At 36.2% G+C, this 23,172-nt stretch overlaps 1 long non-coding RNA gene across 1 annotated transcript; it reads right to left on the bottom strand.

Moving 5' to 3' along the window:
* Window positions 1-834: 834 nt before the first annotated feature.
* LOC121374463 lies at window positions 835-7,338 on the bottom strand. Its single transcript, XR_005958238.1, has 3 exons — window positions 7,185-7,338; window positions 1,742-1,894; window positions 835-968 (listed from the first exon to the last, which is right to left on the bottom strand). It is a non-coding gene; the product is annotated as an uncharacterized LOC121374463 (long non-coding RNA).
* Between the last annotated feature and the right edge of the window lie 15,834 nt (window positions 7,339-23,172).

Below are 23,172 nucleotides of genomic sequence, written 5' to 3'. Positions count from 1 at the left end.
TGCGTATACTGATTACATAGAACAACATTTTGTTTTAAGTGGTATATTATACTTTAATTTAAAATAATTTCAGGTGTATATTTATGACTAAAGTGTTGAAATCGTTTTTGCATGACATCTTTATCTTTTGCATTTGTCATTGCAGCACTTGAGGAGAAGAGGCAACGTGCGAGGCCAGCAGCCATGGAGACGTCGTCGGAATCCAAAAAGGATGATGTAACACGAGTGTTGAAAAATCGGGCGTGCCATTTCATACGTAACGCTATATATGATGAATAACCACAAAATTCTATTCATCAATTTATTTTGTAACTGGTGTGAAGGGGAGATGGTACAAAAGCGCCAGTAACCTAAAAATAATTGTATTATGCCTTATTTTCACCCAGCAATCATAGGAAATCATATCACGCGAAAGAGTTTCAGTCAAGACCATTTTTTAGCAACACAATTTGTATTTATTTTGTAATGCATTCGATGAATCATATAGTTTTGTTACACAATTTACATCAAAAGAAGAAATCAAAAATATATTCAAAAACTGGAACTGATAAATATTATTGTTTTTAAAGCCAAACATTAGGAATGAGGCATTTGTGTTTTATATGTTCACCTATGCTGCTTAAATACCTCCCCCACACCCCACCCCCCCACCCCACACCCCACCCCACCCCACCCCCCCCCAATCACAATGAAGCCACCATAAACATATACAGTTGTTGATAAAAACGATGGGAACTTTTCTCTATTGTTATCACCCCGGATATTCTTATTTGTGTCTTGCCTATGACGTGTGCTTTAAACAAAATACTAAATACCTTGAGCGCAATCAACTCCCTGCCAGCCAGCTTGACACCCATCAGTACCGCAATCGCCTGTGAGAAGGTTGCATGATGCATTTGAAGACGAACAGTGACGTTCCCTGCAGTACTTTATACAGCCATGTCCATAGGTGTCGTTCTGGATACATGCTACAGATGAAGGACGAATTTCAAAACAAATTTTTAATTTCAGATTTAAGGTTATTAAAAATTGTTTAAGTATTCCAGCAACAATCAAATGCGAGAACAGTCCAATAATAAGGTAACTTGGAAAGTATTTATAGACTGTGGCGCCGTAACTAGTCTAAAAAAATACGAGGCATTAACACATGACTCTTAGCAACATATTTGATTTTGTCCAACTTGAGAAGAGATAACTACATGCATTAAAATAAAAATGGTACCTTATCCGTGTGATAACTGCTCCCTTACTGCGGTAGGTATGGTCGTGGGTTACTGATACCCTCGACATATTATAGGAATTAATTTTGATAATCTGAACTGAACATAACGATCTCGATAGAACAGTAGTCTTGACGTCTGCTTCCAGCATGCAGTTATAGGATATTAAACGATATTAAATGAAGCCATACGAATTCCATAAATTTAAGCCAAGCGAAGTGGTCATAAACATCTATAACAGTCCAAAGAGCCATAAGGTATTTGGTAACAGTTGGGTCATTTTCATTAACCCAGTTTTATTGTTCGAAAGGAATGCGTAGAGGAACACGAAATGTGCCCATCTTCGCTGGTAATACAAATCACCCCTTTACCCGTCCGTCCGTGCATATTTATATTCATCCATCATTCATTCAGTCCACTCTTCCTTTCTTCCATCAATCCATCCACCCATCCACCAATTCCTCCGTCTTCTGTCCAACCATCCATTCGTCCATGCATCATCCATTCAGTGATCCTTTTACCCCACTTGCAGTCTGTTCCAGTCCAGCCCGCTTGACATCCGCCAACACACGCCCCCGTCTTGACATCACAGGACGAGGACGAATCGGAACAGTGGCGATCTGCACATAACTGCTTACAGGTATAACGACCGTACGACACGTTCTGCTCACATTCTAACAAACGAAGACAGAAACAATAACGTGTACGGTTTATGCAACATAATTATCTGCAAAATAATCTGAATTTCCATCTCCCATCTATATCCCTAAACCACGAAAAAAAGCCAATCAAACAAATAAAAACGAAATTTACAACAAATGTTCTAAATGATGGACCAATACTTCATAAAAGTATTTGTTTCCATCTTAAATTATTTATATTGTTCAGAATACCACAAAATGGACTGTCTGCTTATCAGTCGTACGCTGGGGTATTGTATTTGAAAGTGTGGATTATTGTATAGCTACAGACTTCCTAATTTAGTGTCCATGTTGCTATTACTTTACATTATATTTGAAAATATGTCTAAAAGCTCGTATGTGGTGATCAATATTAGAAAAAAAGAAAGTAGAGCGCAATGATTTATTAATCAACCGCTTTTGTACGTCAAATATTTGGTAATTTATGTTACTCTTAGACGAAACCCGCTACGTGTTTCCATTAGTAGAAAATCATGGTCTATATGATTGTTAGGGAACTTTGTTACAGCGACAGGCGTGTCTTAACGGTAAATAGAACAGTTTTGTATCACTTTAAGACAGCTGCTTTACTACATACCTTACGCAGACTGGCGTAAGAATCAGTAATCTCTCCTAATATCGTGTAAAAGTTATATGTTTTTGGAAAAGAAGGAATATTGTTACTAACAAAACATTTACTAAAGTATGTCATGCATTTTCTCATTATTTTAATGTTAGTAATGAGCTAAATTAGCAATAATTGATTTGGATTGTTTGGATCTTACTTTTCAGTCTCGTTATGTTTTGAACTATTAATTGCAATGACAATATATTTTAAGTCAAACTATTGCAATAACAATGCAATTTAAAGCAAGGTAACAGTTTCTTTACACATCGAAATGCCATGTAACGGTTTTCTGTCAGCAGGGTTATAGTTTTAACGCTGTACAATGGACATATTTTGTGCCGAGTGATAAACAATGTCTCTAAAAAAAAACACTAATGTGTCACTAAATATTTTGATCAGTTACAGAGAAGGATTATAGAGGACGATTCATCGAAAACGTGCTCGTAGGCGTATGGCGTATGGCGTGTGTGTGTGTGTGTGTGTGTGTGTGTGTGTGTGTGTGTGTGTGTGCATGTGTGTGTGTGTGTGTGGGGGGGGGGGGTATGTGTCCAAATCTAGAGGATTTAAACGAAAATGCCCGAACCGCATTTACTCTAGGGGTGTCACGATACACATAACTCACGATACGACCGACACGTATCACAATACCTGATTCATGGTGTTTTTCCCGTACGACAAGAAAGTGAAGCTTAGGTGAAACGAAATAAACATTGATTAAACACCATGTTAACGTAAAATTAAAACTGTCAATAGGTGCCTCTCAGTACAAACTGCAAAATTGGAATTGTGTATTGTGTCGTTTCTGTATTATCGTGATATGTCGATGAATTTGTGCATCATGACGCCATTTCTTCATTCATTACTACCAAACAGCTATACAGGTTTTAAAGGACATTTCTACGCGTTTTATATGTGTATTAAAATAAAATTTGCTTGCCTGTGTACTTTATCACAGTCCACGCCCATGTCTGTCTATGTCGGGAGGCATGTTCTCACATATCGCATTCATATACGTGTGCGTGTACACACACACACACATACACACATACATACATACACACACACACATACATACACTACACACGCACACTATACACACACACACTACACACACAGTACACACACTACATACACACACACATACACACACACACACTACACAAACACACACACACACTACACACTACACACACACACCCTACACACACACTACACACACACACTACACACTACACACTACACACACACACACACACACACACACACACACACACACACACACACACACTAAACAGTAACAATTTACTCATATGGGCTTGTGTCCTATTCCCATATCCTTATTTAATGAAGTGAATAATATTTATTAGGGGTACTGACTGACCGAGATAGTGTCCGCAAAGCTCCTGACATATTAATGTTATTTTCAAATTATTCTGTAACACTGTAAGACAATGAAAACAGGTTAGACCTTTTGGCAACGCACTTTAGGCCAGATTATTTTACCCGAATGGTTCAACTGTTATTCCCTAATAATGAGTAAATTTTCTCTAGCACTTGAGGCCCTGTCTCCACCCCCGTCGCATACGTTTATGACAGCATTTTGTCAACATTTACCATGGAACAACGTTTGTTTACATTTTATCCCCCCGAAGAAATGAAGTTTCATTTGTCATTTTTGGTCGGAAATATTATTATTCTATATAGGTTTTTTAAATAATTATTTTAATAAAATCCTTTTGTTCTCGTAACCACGGCATGTACATGTAATAGTGAAGACATCAGAAATGTCACTTTTTATTTCCTCCAAACCAGTTTCTAGGATTTTCAGTAATACACTTATGAATGACTAGCAAACGAACTTCGTCATACGGTACAGACATCGAACTGTCTAGTGCTCAAATGTCGTAGATTCATTACTCGACTGTCACTATCAAAAGCGCATTCGTTATAAATATGTTTCTTGTCGTCACCAATCTTAAAATTATTGTTGACAATTTACATGGAATATAATGTATCAATCATAATAATTCATGGTAACAACGTTCTAAAGACAATATATGTTTATGTTATATTCAACCAATAGATTTACAATTACTGTTATATGGTAGAAGCACATTAAGCGAGGCCAATAATAAAGAAATATTTACTTATGTTCAAATATATATAGAAAAAACAGCTCATCGTTTTGATTAATAAAGTATTATTTAAATTACCATAAGGATTATTTGTAAATGTGATAGCGATTTTACTGCACGTGATGTACTATTTGTGTAATCTTTTGTATTGCAATGTTTTTTTCTTTCCTTCACATATTTTTTGTTATAATACATTTCCGTACACTGGTTATCCTTGAATGTATACATGTAGTTTGTATTACAGCTATGTAATATAGGTCGCCAAGTATATTGTATGAATATAGAAGAGGGTCTCGTAAGTTGTCAAACTTGTGCCCAATTCTTTTGTTCTTTGTACAATAAAATATGTTTGCAATCAGTCAGTATTAAAAAGGCGTTTGTGAGATAATATATACAAATTATTGAAGTCAAACTGTTTAAGGTACGTGCACATATATACACTGTATTCTAAATAGTTAGTGTACATTCTGAAATGTTTTGACAGCTGCGTTTGGTCTAGGATCGTTCCCCGTCGATGGGCCTATCGGGCTATTTCTCGTTCCAGCCAGTCCAAGACTGGTATATCAAAGGCCGTGGTATGTGCTATCCTAGCTGAGAGATGGTGTGTATAAAGATCCCTTGCTACTAATAGAAAAAATGTAGCGGGTTTCCACCCTAAGATTATTATTTCAAAATCACTAGATACTTGACATTGAATAGCCGATGATTAATGAATCAATGTGCTCTAGTGATGTCATTAAACAAAACAAGCTTCAGTTTACATGTAGGATTTAAATATAGCTATAATAATGATAATAACAAGATATTACACATAAGCAAAAAAAACAAAAACTGTGACATATATATTCAGACATCGAATAAGCCGTAACGGTCGTTCAGGTTACTAAAATAAAAGTAGTGTCGGACATAGAATAAAACTGATTTTCGTCAGTTATTTCTTTCATATTAAACTGATAAGTAAATATTTTGTAAATATCTATTTAATGATACTCTACCTAATTTAGAATATACATGTTTGGGCTCTCATTGATGTACAAGGTGGTGTTTACTCTTAAAATTAAAAGAAAGATGTCGGTAAACAGTCGATGTGTGTACTTTATTGGAACACACTATAACAAATGTTGATCGACTTGTGTCAGTTTCACTTACCATTAAACAAACTTGTAATTTAAAACTACAAGTTAACTGAGTATTTTGAATTGCAACATAAATTATTAATTATGATCAGCATGTTTAGTGCCTTCAATATAAGTATATTAGAAATTTACACAATCTTGCAACCACTTAAAGAGATTCTCCAATAAAAAATGTATTTTCTACTAGTAAATAAAATTATTTTGTTAGAATCATTTATGGGCATGTAGCTGAAACAAAATTTAATTTAAACAAATATTTGCAATAGCTGTCATTATGCAACTTGGAGATAGGTGTAGGGTAAACCGTCAGCAGAGACGGTCCCTCACATATTGCAACAGCAATCAAATTGACAAGTCGATCAAAATTGATTATAGTCTGTTCCAATAAAGTGCACAAACCAACTGTTTACTGAAATCGTTCTTTTAATTTCAAGAGTAAACACCACGTTGTACATCAATGAGAGCCCAAACAAGTAAATATTGAATTAGGTAGAGCATCATTAAATAGGTATTTACAAAATATTTACTTGTCTGGTTAATATGAAAGACATAATCGAAGAAAATCGCGTTTATTCTATTTCCGACATTAATTTTAGTGTTATTACTTACCAAGGACGTCGCAAACGACACTTCTTTCTGCACAAAATCGTACTAAACAAAACCACTACCGTCTAACGTTTGGCAGTTGTGTTGCATCCAGATATAATACTCAAATACAAGTATCGGTGCAACGAGAATGGTAATATGATTGTATGTACACAAAAGTGCCAGTTTGTCGCTGGACGAATTTTACCATTATAAAACAAATACAAACGTGCCATGACCAGTGAGTTATCATCCCCGCATTTTGTAGTAACCTGTACGTGGGTTACCGCACATCATGCTTATTTAAATCCCTGATTTCGATTGGTCAAACAAAAACAAACAAAAACAAATAGTTAAACATTTTGTTAAAGGGATATTACTGAGTTTGCTGCACTGTAAAATGTTTCCGACTAATATAATATTTCTACGATTAAACTTACATATTAAATATATTTTCTTGTTTAGGATATCAGTGTCTGTATATTGCATGTGTTTCTGGTCGTTTTAATATTTGTAAGAAGCCCAAACAGGATTTTGTGTTCAAATAATTTAATACGTACGAACAAAAATATTTTAGGAAATAAAATGAAATTTACGCTAATACAAATATTAGAACGATCAGGATCCAGTTTAATATACAGCCACTAATATGTTATGCAGGAAAATATATTTGATATGTAATTACAATCGTTAAAAAATCTCTGTTAGTCGATAACATCTTAAAATTACAGCAAACTCAGTAATGTCCCTTTAACAAAGCAGCAGATTCAACATTATACGTCACAATATGCAATATGTACTTTTGTGTATTGAAAAGGTGGTCAGTGTATCCACCCGTCACCGTCATGTTCGTAGACTGCTCTCAGAGGAATTGTCCATGAGGAAATCGATTTTCTTAGTTCTTACAGCGCGACATCTTCCCATTTCTCTGTCAGTTTGTACTTAAGTTCATTATCCGTGAATGATGTCGTGCCGTAAACAATAGTAGATAAAATTCTGATTAGCTTTTGGCGTTGTTTTGAATATGTTGCTATTTTTTAAAAAACATTTCACATATGTGCCTATAATGTTCACATATTGTGGCAAATATCCATATAGTAATGAGTGTGGACACGATTACAGTTCCCATACCTTTAGCCAATTCAATATTCAGTAGGGTTGTTTGTTCTGTTTGTTTTTGTGGGTTTTGTTTAGGTTTGTGTGTTGTTGGGAGGGTTTTTTTGTTTGTTTGTTTGTTTGTTTTAGTTGGTTTTTTGTTTTGTTTTGTTGGGTTTTTGTTTGTTTTTTTGTTGTTTTTTTGTTTGGGGGGGGGGGGGGGGGGGGGGGGGATTTGTTGTTGTTTGTGTGTTGTGGGTTTTTTGGGGAGCACCCAATACCCATATCATGACATGTATTGCATTATATACATTAATGTTTAAAATAGGGCATTATATCTCAGAACATGGTTACCCAAAGGATATATTTAACGCTATATAAATTCGAGCATATACCGCTGTGTCAACATATAACATTCGACAACATGTACAAGAAAGAATTATCAATACTTATGTTTAATAATATGAACGAAAATCAGTATTGGTTACATCCACAAGCGATGCCTTCCCAGCCACGTTGACAACCGTTGTCACACGCACCACTAACATAATTACAACCTGAGTTCCCCTTACAATGTCGGGCTGAACAGCGATACAAACAGCTGGAACCATACCTGGCTGATCTACAAACTAGAGAAGAAACATGGTTTAATCAAACGTATTTTGTTTGGACCACCCACTGTACTAGGGGTATATCGATACTATAGGTTGACGGTATAATTTGTATCGCGATACGAACACATTTAATGCTTCTTTAACGACCCCACTATCGCTATATATGATATAATAATGTTAAAACAATGCTGCATTGTAGGCCTAGAAAATTATCCTCATTATTTTATTGAACAAATTAAATTTTTAATAGTGAGTGCTTGACTTCAAAAATAAAAATAAAATAAAGCAATAAACACCCACACACTTCCTTACACCTTTTTCTCAATACTAATAGACAAGAAACCAAAAACAACGCCACACGACACACAGCCGATTGTAATGTAGTAGGCGAATTACCCCGGGAGGATGGGATATTATTATAGTTATATAATATATATTTTATTATGTATACATATGTATAACCCCGTGGCTATTGTATGGAAGTACCTGTATTTTGGAGCGTGACACACTAATATGCTTTAGTCTTATCGACGTGTTGTATCAATGTTTCGCACTAGTACACACGAACGTTTGAACCAGTTTAACTGTCATAATTATGTAGAATTTAAATTTTTCACTGTCCTGCTACAGTCCGATTTATGATGATATCAGAGTAAATATTTTTAAAAGGCAGTAGCTACTGTAATATGCTTTAATAATCTTTTAGATCAAGACAAAATGTCATGTCTAGACATATTTAAATTGCATAAATGTATCACTGTCGTGTATGTATTAGGAGAAGACCTAGTAAGTTGTAAAGCATATGCCTAATCAATTTATGTTTCAAAAGCAAACAAAGTAATGTTTCAATCAATCGAACACCGTTCTTTCCGCGTGGCTTGAGAAATATAACTCACTTCTTTCGTCATATATAGTTTGCGGTTGACATACTTGTTGATCGTATACTGATTAACGATAACTTTCATTTTTGTTAAAGGGATTGTGCTAGATATAGAATACTACATCAGTGTCCGTTAGATACCATTTATCTTACAACGAGTTGTAAGATGAATGGCATCTAACGGACATGAATGTTGTATTCTACACATCCTGAAAAAAAACTCAGTTTAAAATAAATTTAAATGCCTTTTCCAACGGAAACCTATTTACCGCGCTTGTGCTTAAAGTTAACTTGCTCGTCACAGACAAATCAATGTTATCGCAAGTAGATGTGCTAACAAGTATGTGTTATCAAAAACAACGAATGACGTTCTCACCAACGGGTGTATAAGAAAAAAAAGAGGACAAAACAGTTTCCTGTATTAGTCAGGGCGAGTAGTAACATTCGCATTCTCGTTTGCATTATGTACATTTAGCACTCGATGCATATACTAAAATGCATCTATAGCACACGATAACTTGCGGTACAGTCTTCACCCCTCCAGCCTGGTTTACATCCACCTGTACCACATTCTCCTGTCTCTATATCGCAGGTTGCCAAGTGATTAGAACACTGACGTTGATCACATAGCTTTCGACAGTTAGACCTGTATGTGACGTTGCGTAGACACGCTGATTTCAAAATAAAGAAATTGATAATATTTTCAATAATTCTGTTTGATTATTGAATTTCAGTTCATAAAGGTGATGCAATTTGAGAAGTGAAATTGTATTATTTCGGACCGATGATTAATAGAAAGTTAAAAAGACTTCTCACTCAAAATCTCTTCTTGCTACTAGCCACTTGTACAATTTATATTGGTGAATTATAATTTTTATTTTTGTTTAAATTCAATTAGAAGTGCGTTCTTTTTTGCACGCAACCTTTTGGGTATTTAACAAATCAGTATTACAAGTACATGTTTAACATGTTTTCTTTATGTAAATACATATACCTTTACGTTAGGGCCTCTAAATGGGATAACTTGCGCCCAATCCACTTGTACCTTATATGCAATAAAATATGTTTCAATCAATCAATACACAAATGACAATTACCAAAATCAGTGAATGGTATGTTATTATTTTATTATTAAACCAAAACGAGTTGTATTGTAATCTTTAGGCAGTTGGCAGTTAATTGAAATTTATCAACATAAAATACATTAAAGGACTCGCCCATATGTGCCATTTATGACATCACATTTAGAAAAAATATTTACACAGATATTTCCCCAAATTACATAATTCTTTAGTATTATTGCTGATAGTAATTTTACCATATTTGGGTGAACCATATACTATTTTTTTTATATACAAAGGTCTTAAATCATTAGATAAGGGGCAGCATAAAATAAAACGAAACTTATCTTCTACTTCACCCATTTGATACAACATACATATTCTTTTAGACCTACCAGTGTTGTAATAGCGTCCAACGTCAATTGCTAAACTATGTGAAGATAGCCTATGCTTTGTTGTATATTTTTATATAAAACTGGGAATGGCTTCATCAGATATTTCTGAAAATATATCTCTTCTACTAGGTATTTATAGAGATATGAACATTTAGTAGCTGTCTATAGTATACCTGCAATATCTTGATTACCTTGATACAAACGTATCTGCTTTATCATCGATAAATAAAAATCCATATTTCTTATTGAATCCTGGTATAACAACCCTAAAGACGATAGGAATTGTTTAACATGAGTGTTGAAAAATGAGGAGTTCCATTTTATATGTAACGCTATATATCATGAATGACCAAAACATTCAATGCATTAATTTATTTTGTAACTGGGGTGAAAAGAAAATGGTACTTAAACGCCAGTACCCTAAACATAATTGTATTATGCTTCATTTCCACCCAGCAATCATTGGAAATTATACTTTCAGCTGCTATATAACGGAAACGTGTTTCAATCAAGACCATTTTTAGCAACGTAATTTGTATTTATTTTGTAATGCATTCGTTGAATCATAGAATTTTGTTACACAATTTATATGAAAAGATGAAATATCAAACACACATTAAAAAAGCAAACTGGAACCGATAAATATTATTGGTTTTAAAGCGAAGCAATTGGAATGAGGCATTTCTGTTGCTTGAATACCCCCCCCCCCCCCCTCCCTCCTCCAATCACAATTAAAATAACATAAACATATATTCAGCTGTTGATAAAAGAGATTGGTATTTTTCTCAACTGTTATCACCGGGTATTGGTATCTGTGCCTTGCCTGTGACGTGTGCTTTAAATAAAACAGTAACAATGCATTGATAATATTACATACTTTGAGAACAATCAATTCCCTGCCAGCCAGCTCGACACCCGCCTGTCCCGCAGTCACTTGTGACAATGTTGCATGATCCTGATGAATAGGAACAGCCATGCCCATAGGTGTCGTTCTGGGTGCATGCTGTAGAGAAAGGAAGAACCATTAAACGTACTGGCGACAATAATATTGAAATACGGAATTATACAGACCCGCATTTCAAAACAAATTACTAATTTCAGATTGAAGGTTATTAAAAATTGTTTAAATATTCCAGCAAAAATCAAATGCAAGAATAGTCCAATATTAAGGTCACTTGGAAAATATTTATAGATTGTGGCGCCGTAACTAGTCTCAAAAACTACGAGTCGTTAACACATGACTCTTGGCAACATATTTCATTTTGTCCAACTTGAGAAGAGATAACTACATGCATTAAAATAAAAATGGCACCTTATCTGTGTGATAACTGCTCCCTTACTGCGGTAGGTATGGTTGTGGGTTACTGATACCCTCGACATATTATAGGAATTAATGTTTGATAATCTGAACTGAACATAACGATCTCGATAGAACAGTAGTCTTGACGTCTGCTTCCAGGAAATGAAGCCATACGACTTCCATAAATTTAAGCTAAGCGAAGCGGCCATAAACATATATAACAGTCCAAAGAGCCATAAGGTATTTGATAATTGTTGGGTCATTTTCATTACCCCAGTTTTATTGTTCGAGAGGAATGGGTAGAGAAACACGAAATGTGCCCGTCTTGGTTGGTAATACAAACCACCCCTTTACCCGTCCGTCCGTGCATATGTAAATCCGTCCATCCTTCATTCAGTCCACTATTCCTTCCTTTAATCAATTCATCCACCCGTTCCTCCGTCTATTGTCCGAACGTCCATTCGTCCATGCATCATCCGTTCAGTGATCCTTTTACCTCGCTTGCAGTCGGTTCCACTCCAGCCTGCTTGACATCCACCGTCACACGCCCCCGTCTTGATGTCACAGGACGAGGACGAATCGGAACAGTGGCGATTTGCACATAACTTCTTACAGTTATAACGACCGTACGACACGTTCTGCTCACATGCTAACAAACAAAGACATAGACAATAAAGTGTGCGGTTTATGGAACATAATTATTTGCAAAATAATCGAAATCACCATCTACAACCGATGTCCCTAAACCAGGAAAAAACGAAGAAGCCCAATCAAAGAAATAAAAACAAAATTTACAACTGAGTGTTCTAAATGATGGAGAAAGACATCTTAAATTATTTATATTGTTCAGAATACCACAATATGGACTGGATGCTAGTCTACTTATCAGTCGTACGCTGGTGTACTGTATTTGAAAGTGTGGATTCTTGTATAGGCACAGATACACTACCTATCGCCATGTGTGTGTTTCTTTCCTAATTGAGTTTAAATGTTTCTATTACTTTACATTATATTTGAAAATATGTCTAAAGGCTCGTATGTGGGGACGAATATTAGAAAATAAGAAAATAAAGCACAATGAGTTATCAATCAATTGTTATTGTATGTCAAACATTTGGTAATTTATGTTACTCTTAAAAGAAACCAGCTACATGTTTCCATTAGCAGGAAATCATGGTCTACATCATTGTTACAGCGACAGGCGTGTCTTAATGGTAAATAGAACAGTTTTGTATCGCTTTAAGACAGTTGCTTTACGACATACCGTACGCAGACTAGCGTACGATTCAGTAATCAGTAAAAGTAAAGTTTGTTTTATTTAACGACGCCACTAGAGCACATTGATTATTTATCTTATCATCGGCTATTGGACGTCAAACATATGGTCATTCTGACACTGGTTGTTTTTAGAGAAACCTCCTTTCGCCACATAGGCTACCCTTTTACGACAGGCAGTAAGGGATCTTTTATTTTCGCTTCCCACGGGCAGGATAGCACAAACCATGACCTTTGGTGAACCAGTTATGGATCACTGGTCGGTGTAAGTGGTTTACACCTACCCATTGAGCTTTACAGAGCACCCGCTCAGAGTTTGGAGTCGGTATCTGGATTAAAAATCCCATGGCTTGACTAGGATCCGAAGCCAGTACCTACCAGCCTGTAGACCGATGGCCTAACCACGACGCCACCGAGACCGGTTCAGTAATATTTCGTACTATCGAGTAAATGTTAGATATTTTGGAAAAGAAGGAATATTGTTACGAACAAAACACTTAATAAAGTACGCGTTTTTACAAGAACTACAACTAGGCCTGCTGTGTATTAAAGTACAAAACAAAAATGATTTGTATGCCAGTGTATTTATCAGGGTCCACGCCCACGCCTGTCTATGGATAAATAACACCATTATTTTCTGCTTCGGGAGGCATGTTCACACATACGTATTTACATACGCATGCGTGCAAACACACACACACACACACACAGTGTCCTATTCCCATATCCGTATATAAGCACGGCGGAAGCAAGTGAATATTAGGGGAACTGACTGACCGAGATCGAGTCCGCAAAGCGCCTTACATATTAATATGGTTCAGTGCCATGTTATTGTGAAAAACTAAAAAAATAAAACTAGATGCTTCTTCTTCTTCTTTTTTTTTTTTTTTAATTTTGTAATGTTATTTTCAAATTATTCTGTGACATTATTAAAGAAACCAGAACCGGTTAGGCCTTTCGGTAACGCACTTTAGGCCAGATTATTTTACCCGACTGGTTCAACTGTTATTCCCTAATAATGAGTAAATGTTCTGTGGCACTTGGAGCCCTGTCTCCACTCCTGTCACATATGTTTATAACAGTACAACAGCAACAGTTTATCAACATTTACTATAGAACAACGCTTATTTACATTTTATCCCCAGAAGAAATGAAGAGTTTCATTTATCATTTTATGGCCAGAACAATTATGCCTATGGTTTTTTTAATAATTGTAATAGTGAAGACATCTGAAATTTCATGTTTCCTTCCTCCAAACCAATTTCTAGGATTTTCAGTAATACACTTATTTGCTTGGAGCAAATTAACTTCACCATACGGTAGAAACATCGAATTGTCTGGTGCTCAAATGTCGTAGATTCGTTACTCAACTGTCACTATCAAAAGTGCATTCGTTATAAATCTGTTTCTCTTCGTCACCACTCTTAAACTTATTCTTGACAATTTACATGGAATATAATGTATCAATCATAACAATTCATGGTAACAGCGTTCTAAAGACAATAAATGTTTATGTTAAAAATGCGTTTGCTAAATAATAAATACAAATTATTGAAGCCAAACTGTTTAAGGTACGTGCCCATATATACACTGTATTCTAAATAATTAGTGTACATGCTGAAATGTTTTGAGAGCTGCGGTCGGTCTAGGATCGGTTCCCATCGGTAGGCCTATCGGGCTATTTCTCGTTCCAGCCAGTGCACTACGACTGGTATATCAAAGGTCGTGGTATATGCTATCCTATATGCGAGATGGTGTATATAAAGATCCCTTTCTACTCATAGAAAAAGTTAGCGGGTTTCCACCCTAAGATTATCATTTCAAAATTACTAGATACTTGACATCAAATAACCAATGATTAATGAGTCAATGTTCTCTAGTAGTGTCATTAAACAAAATAAGCTTCAGTGTACATGTATATTAATATACTTATAATAATGATAATAATAAGATATTACACATAAGCAAAAACAAATTGTGACATATATATTCAGGTATCGAACAAGCCGTAACGGTCGTTCAGGTTACTAAAACAAAAGTAGTGTCGGAAATAGATTATTTCTTTCATATTAAAGTGAAGTAAATAGTTTGTAAATATCTGAGACAATGGACTTTGGTGGCATATTCAGTTAGAGGAAGACGTTCAGGCGTAACGAATGATTTAGCAGAGGCGACTTTCTTCGTGAATATGCCATAATGCAAGGCTGCCAGAGAACATGTGCTCTCCCCACCAAATGTAACAGACATCGCTTGGCTGCCAAGGTGCTCTATGTCAGAGTGGTTCTTACCGCGTAAAATGAATGCATTTGCAGACTGGAGGACTGGATCACCTTTCACGAGTTTTTCAAACGTGCTGGTTTCTTTCCAACGCCATACACACAAGACGTACAATCACATCCCGTGAATGCATTTAGGAATAACATTTGTGTGTACATCGCACTGCCAAAAAGACACTTTGTCCAATTGATGTTGTACACTTTTGAAACGCCTCTCGAGTGTTTGTCCGATCTAAAATAGAGTGGTTGTCCATCTGCCGTACAGTAATGAAGTAGCAGAATCAACAAGTCAGTGTCCTCACCAATCAGTGTGGTGGAATGCATACATGCAATGTTAACTTCAGTTTTAGCAATGCCCACATCAACGTCTCCTTCTGCCTGAATGACCGTACAACCCACTCTCTCCAGTTCGTCACTTATTAAACTGATCAGATGCTGATTGTTACTGCCCCTTGATAGGAATTCTTCTTTCTTCCCTTCAAATTCGGTTTCTCCTATGAAGTTCACAATCAGATAAATGGTGGTTTGGCGCCGTCTCTGGTATGTGTTATGCTTAATGGACGGACCTGATACATACCCATCAAACACAACAGTTGCAGACCCATAGTCCATAGTGCTTACTTGTGAAGTCAGCATATGCGTTGGCTGCCCAATCATTCTGACAATGATGTCTTTTCTTACTAACTCATATTCATGCACGTTGACATCGTCTTTTCCAACTATACTATTGACGATATTTCTTAACGCAGGGTCCGAGTAGAAAGGTGAGCATGAAGTTATCTTTGCACTTATCTTCAAAAGGTCTGATGCATCTCTTTCAATCCTGGCATCAGTCGAATCCTTGTACTGTTCGCTTGAGATGTATGCGAGGTCACTGAACTCCTGCATGGCAATGTTGATCTCAGACATTATCGGGGCTGACATTGTCCACAATGCTCGCTGTTCTTCCATCATCTTTCTGCCATGAGTCAAGCCACCTGTGCTTTTTACTAATCTCATAAGCGTCTGCTCAATGACTAGGTCGCAACTGAGGCCTGCCCAAAACTGGTTTGTTCGACGAATGACATGGAAGCCATCTTGAAACTTTCTATATACAGCAGGGTGTTTGCTCTCCAGTTCACTCATTTCGTGAATGTAGAGATAAGCAGACTTTAGGTAGTTGTAATGTCCTGCTGTAGCGAATATTGGCAAGGCATCAAAGACCGCACGCAAGTGATTATTCCAAGACCCAGTGCGATCTGATTTGATCAACGCGCATGCAGTATCAAGCATCCGCTGATAACCTAGCCACAACTGGCTTGTTTTGGAACGGAACGTGCATTAAGTTCAGTTTTTTCCTGTCAAGTGTCTCACTGATTTTAACAACTGTAGTGGATTTTACAAGATTTTCAAGAGTGGTGTCACCCTTCAACAAGGAGGAATACATTTTCACAGTGTCATCTACTAGGGAAGCAAACTCAGGATTTTCATCTATCACAGATTTCACACTCATTTGATGAAGACACCAGCAGATGACCACGGAATGCCCTTTGAACAGATTTACCAGTCATCATATGCACGACAGCATTTTCACCGTACACTACTTCCAGAATGTTTTTAAGTCCTGTGTCCTCCAACAGTGTGCCTATTGCTCCAAGCAAATACATGAACGTGTGGAAAGTACCCAGCCTAAGAACTTTCTCCTTCAAGTTGCTATTCTGTGGCGAAGCACTGATCATCTCAGCAGCTTTCCAATGCAGGAGCTGATCAAACGTTATTACATGGTGTGTGATGGCAAAGTTGCTGAGGAACTCCAAAGTGGACAGAATGCAAGTTTTGTCCCCAGGATACATATCAATCATTGGCAAATATTTTATGGAGGATTGGCCAGGATGCGTATGCCCCTGATGAAGGATATGCATCATGCCATGCCAATTCGGAACTGGTTGCTTGAAATGGAATGAAAGTTCCCATAAAATATCGGCTCGCATATCACAATGTTGGAGTCCAGGAAGTTCTTGAAACTTGATGTTTCGAAGAACATGGGGTAGCGAAGCGGTATTCGATGATATCAATTTTGGACATCTCTACAATGCTCAGCTCCAAAATATTTTGTCTTCTGACAAGATGGCTTGTTTTTCTCCCTGGGGTCAACGCAGCTATCATGCCCATGCACAGTGCTTATGACTCAGGTATCAGGTATATGTACCAGTGAATTCCATGACACTTAAAACCGTAAGGTAGACATAAAACAACTGTTCTACACCGAATCATAAGAAATCTTTGCAATTTCCCTTCGTTTTAGAGTCATTAGCGGCCATCTTGGATATGATCCAGTTTTAACCACTTTCCGGTGGTCAGATTTTGGTAGAGTTTTTTTTCTGCCACTAAATAAATACCATAGATACAAAAGACACTGGGAAACTTTTTGTTAGAATTGTCTGGGGGTGTGGGTGTGGGTGTATTTGTGCATAACTTGACCCGCCTACCTAGTATTTCTCTTAAAAGCAAACATGGGATTTCTTCCTTGATCAGTAATTAATTTAACCGCCCGACTAAATTTACCATTATAATTAAAATAGAGATCCAGATAAGTAAACTGGTCTACATTATCAAAGATACATAATGTACATTATTGCTTAATATCAAAAAGTATATTGGTATATTTAATTAATAAAACGGTTAAATGTGACGGCTATCGTATATAACGGGCGCAGCTATTTTGTTCCATCCCAGTGAATACGCTCTCTAGCGAGACGGATACGGGATGATGAGACAGACATGCATCGCAATGTTCTGTAATAATATCCATCTCAGTAAGCCAGCAATAAGTATATATTATGTTTCAAACCAAAACAAACCACCATTCTCAAAGTGGCTGCAAAACAAATCGAAATGACCTACGTGCGGAAATGATAAACGGGAGTGTGTTCTTAGTTAATTGGTCTACTTGTTTTAGTTGCAACCACCTATGATTCCTTACTGGCAGGTCTATGTTTGGTAGGCAACTAGACAGGCAATTAATTACCGCCGTCTAGACACAAAAATACGTACCACATTATTAACAACACGGGGTATTGCGGAATAACCTGCCACCGCTAAATTGGTATTTGACATTATTAGCCGTCATGCCTTATTAATGCAAACAATTCCGTAAAACTCTTGATTATGTAGACTTCCCCATCTAAAATCATAGAACTGACCAACTGCGTAGTCCCCCCAACACGAGCATTATCACTTGAGTATCGTGGGTGGTCGTGTTTGCTCCAACGTAGCCAACCTATAGGCCTAATAGTATTCATTTTTTCTTTCGATTTTTCAAGAGAGAAAAATACTATAACCTCATTTCGTTCTGTTAATGCAAATTGAAATATATTTAGTTAAATAGTGTATTATATTAGCAAGTCATTTATGTTGTTACACAAATCAGGTTGTTCAAAGTGATGCGCCGAAATTACTGTGTTTGTTTGCACTGTACATACAGGAGTTGATAGGAGCTGACGTCACTTCCTTCAAATCTAAATTACCGGACAAGACGAAAAAGAAATAAAATGGTTACCCCCAGTTAGCAGGAATGAACACGTTTTTCATTAATTCTAAAATTACGCATTTTTCATTTCTTAAAGTTTCAGTATGTGTTGGTGGTCGGGGTGTGCATATTCCCAATTTATAAGGCTTGCATTTTGATTTGTCTTCCTCTTTAACCAATAAACGACCACTGAGGATTCCCCCAAGTTTTGATGTGTATACCGGCCTTGGTGGCATCGTGGTTAGGCCATGGGTCTACAGGCTGGTAGGTACTGGGTTCGGATCCCAGTCGAGGCATAGGATTTTTAATCCAGATAGCGACTCCAAACCCTGAGTTAGTTCTCTGCAAGGCTCAGTGGGTAGGTGTAAACCACTTGCACCAACCAGTGATCCATAAATGGTTCAACAAAGGCCATGGTTTGTTTTATCCTTCCTGTGGGAAGCGCAAATAAAAGATCCCTTGCTGCCTGTCATAAAAGAGTACCCTATGTGGCGATAGCGGGTTTCCTCTAAAAAACAGTGTCAGAATGACCATATGTTTGACGTTCAGTAGCCGATGATAAGATAAATAAATCAATGTTCTCTAGTGGCGTCGTTAAATAAAACAAACTTTGTTTTTTACTTGATGTGTATGGTTTACCCAAACTGACGAAACAGGCTCTATTTGCTTTAATTGATTCAAATTTCATGACCATCCTTGTGTGCACCAATACGACATTTCCGTGTGCTTCAAAGTGCTTATGTCTTGACAATGGGCAACCTTGCACAGCAGGATCAAACTGTACGGCATTATATCCAAGTGATGTATTATATGATATTGTTGCATGTGTAGATCCACAAACACAAGTTATGTCAGTTGATCTGAGGAAAGTATTATGTAGTAAGTACAACAAATTGAGGTATTTTGTGAACTACCCTCATGTTTTTAGTTTTGTTTTGCTTTTTGTCTTCTTTGGGTTTTTTTCTCTTTTTTTTTCTCTTTTTTTTTTTGGGGGGGGGGGGGTGGTGTTGCTGCAGTTTTACAAAACATTCATTCATTCATTCTTTGATTGATTGATTGATTCATTCATTTACTCACTCACTCACTCATTAATTCATCATTTCATTTATTTATGCAGGTGTTAGTGGTTAGGTGTTTGTGGATGCTAATAATTGTAATATATATTATAATAATTATAATGACAACAATGCTTTATTATGCACTGATGGGCCATTTGATCAATAGTTTGAATTTGATTCATATTTGACATATGCCCGGTATCTGATCAACAATCTAAACCTGGCATTTAAAATGAGCTTTTCGTAAGTAATATGACAATTATTTTTTAGATTTTCATATCGAAATTACCGCTATTTTGAATGTTTGTCAACCCAATTTCTGACAGCATTACAAACATTTTTAATAAACTCAATGACCCCACAAACATCAACTTTGTCATGAATATCACATTTATAAGTGTTGTAGGTCTGAAGATATAAATTTGTCATGACAAACTAAGAAAAAAAAAATGACCGCCATCTTGTTCGCACCAACTTTCGAAAATGTCATCTTATATTTTTGTGCACTCTACACCCAATAGCTTAAGTGCAGCCATAGCGACATAGTGCCCCAGATAGTCAAAAACTAAAGCTATTTTCCAGCCTCTTCTGCGGGACTATTTTTAGACATCTTTTTATGTGTGTGTGTGTGTGTGTGTGTGTGTGTGTGTGTGTGTGTGTGTGTGTATAAAATAAAAAATAAAAAATAGCACTTGACTAAATGGCGGTCATCTTGAAAAAAATTCCATAGACTACATTTGCTCCCACAATTTAACTCCAAAGCAGGGCTAGGAATAATCCACTGGTATCCCCTAAGCAACCTAATGTGGCAATCTAACTGTGTAATGGTTGTTTTTCTCAACAATTGTAGCTGGTATTGGCTCCCGGACTATTTTGTATCAGTTAAAGAAAGATATTTAAAAAAAAAAAAAACCCAGCTAAGCTGCATGTTTGAGTATTAGTTGTAATAATATAAATACAAATGTATATAAATTATACCAAAATTCATTGTAATTGGATACCTTGCGTACAATTGGTTCCGCGCCATCCAGGTTGACACTTTCCTTTACACAGTCTAGTCTGTCTATTGCATGTAGATAAAAACAGACAGTTGCGTTCCTTACATGACTTGTTACAGTTATGTCCGTACTTAACGTCATACTAAATAGTACTCTTGCATCTCAGAGCATGAAAACTAAACTCAAAATGCTGGTACTAAGAGGTGTCTTTTTCAATATTATATTCATAGGAATGGTTTTCCAAAACATTTCCAATTGTTACATGGATATTTGACATGTGAAAAAGTAAAAACCAACAGGATATCAGTGTCTTACTAATATGTACAGCAATATTTAGTCAGATAGTTTTGAACAGTGAATTGCATCGTCTTTGGTGAAACCACCCACCCATTTTGTTTTAACAATGTTATGGGTAGCAAGTCATTCGTTATGATCAGCAAAGTATTCACTTCCAGGCCGTCTTTGTATGATGTAAACAGTCTGTGCAAAATGGCTTATTCAACTCAAGGACTGTACCTGATTGTACTATATTGCAGTTTGGCTTTTTGGGCCTTTTAGACTATAAAATTACCACATACACATTCATAAATTAGTTCATGTAGCAACCGATGAGCATCTACATGATAGACAGTGTACCATCGATTGTAGTTAATGCGGCCATACACATGTATCTATACAAACATGGGAACATGTACCAATACAAGTACAGATACTGATGTATCGTCAAGCACTGAAACCATTAATCAAAATTTGAAATATAGCATTCTGGTTAATATTAAATTTTGTGAAGTAACTTGTAAAACAGAAACCAGAACATACATCACTGTCATAACATTTAAAAAATTATTTTAATTAGTCTGTGTTAATGTTTCTGTATTTATGTTCTATGAAAATCATTAATTGCAAATAGATTAAACGTTGGAGTGCTTGAGATGCTAGCTTATGAGCTCACATTTCTCTTGTGTATTGTTGTTCTGCCAATTCCTGATCAACAGATACAGGACAAAATGTCTCTATCCATATTTTACATATACCTGAACCTTTCCTATGATGTCAGATAACTTTAGTTCATAGCGATGAGTGAACCTCCAATTAAAGGTACAGAGGTTGTAAAATGGTCATATATCTGACATTGGTTAACTTGAGATTAATAATAATATACCAATTGAATATCAATCATGTTGGAGGCAAAGTAAAGGCCTAAAATATCAATCCTCTGATTTTAGCTTCAGGGCATCAATACAAATCCTACAAAGCCAAACGTATATTAACCAATCGAACCACATTCAATTGATAGTACCCCCCCCCCCCCCCCCCCCCACACACCACCCTAAAATGGTAGTTTCGCGCCTGTATATGGTGGGTACAAATATAACATCTTCCAAAAACTGATGCCAACATGTAGATTTAGGCATACATTATTTATATTTTCCTTTTAACTATTTACAATACATTTTAAAAAGTACAATTTCCTATCTGAGATCGTACAATCATTCTTCCTAAATTTCTTTTAGCCGATTACTTCTAATTTCGATGCCTGTAAACAAATTTGTATCTATTTGTTTTTTGAAAACATAGATGTTTTGCGTGTTTATTTTAATATAGGTTTGCTGAAAACAAACAAATATTTTGTCCATCTGAATAATTGCATTTAGGGGTTTCATAATATGAACGTCTGCACATTATTACTGTGTCGAAAATGCGTGTTTTTGTTTTTGTTATTTTGACCACATAGGTAACATTTTTCAAATGGCCAACACGTTTTGGGATTCAGCATATTTAAATTTGGTTAGAAAAGTATGTTGGATACAATCCTAAAGAAATTATGGCACAAAATTGTTAGATACAATGTATTTTCAACACAATCCTAAGTTCGTACATTAACATTTTGTTTTTGTCATTTTGACCGCCTAAACATAATTTCTCAGATGGTCAACACATTTTGGGGGAATTCAGCATCCTCAAATTAGGTTTAAAAAAGTATGTTTGATATAATCTTTAAGAAATGCTCGTACATCGATAAATAAGCACTTTTTGAAGAAATGCGACCTGACAATAGTGTGTGGACTATGCTATTTGTTTTATCAAGGACACGTGTTATTGACTCCTACGGGGTGGTCCCTACAGTTCATTGATGCCTCATGTATAGGACTTGTCATATGCTTGACAGTTCACGATTACAAAATAATAGGTGCATAACTGAGTCTTATTTATAGGAGTTGAGAAAGAGAGTTTTTTGTTTTGGATGTAATGTAGTTGATACACGACAATAGAACCGTAAGAGGTTAAAACAGAATGGTGAAAGCACCAACAAAGGCTGAGGTGGCG

The sequence above is a fragment of the Gigantopelta aegis genome, chromosome 6 (genome assembly GCF_016097555.1).
Source record: "Gigantopelta aegis isolate Gae_Host chromosome 6, Gae_host_genome, whole genome shotgun sequence".
Lineage (NCBI taxonomy): Eukaryota > Metazoa > Mollusca > Gastropoda > Neomphalida > Peltospiridae > Gigantopelta > Gigantopelta aegis.
The sequence above is the reverse complement of the archived record's forward strand: the minus strand, read 5'-3'. Positions and strand labels throughout refer to the sequence as shown.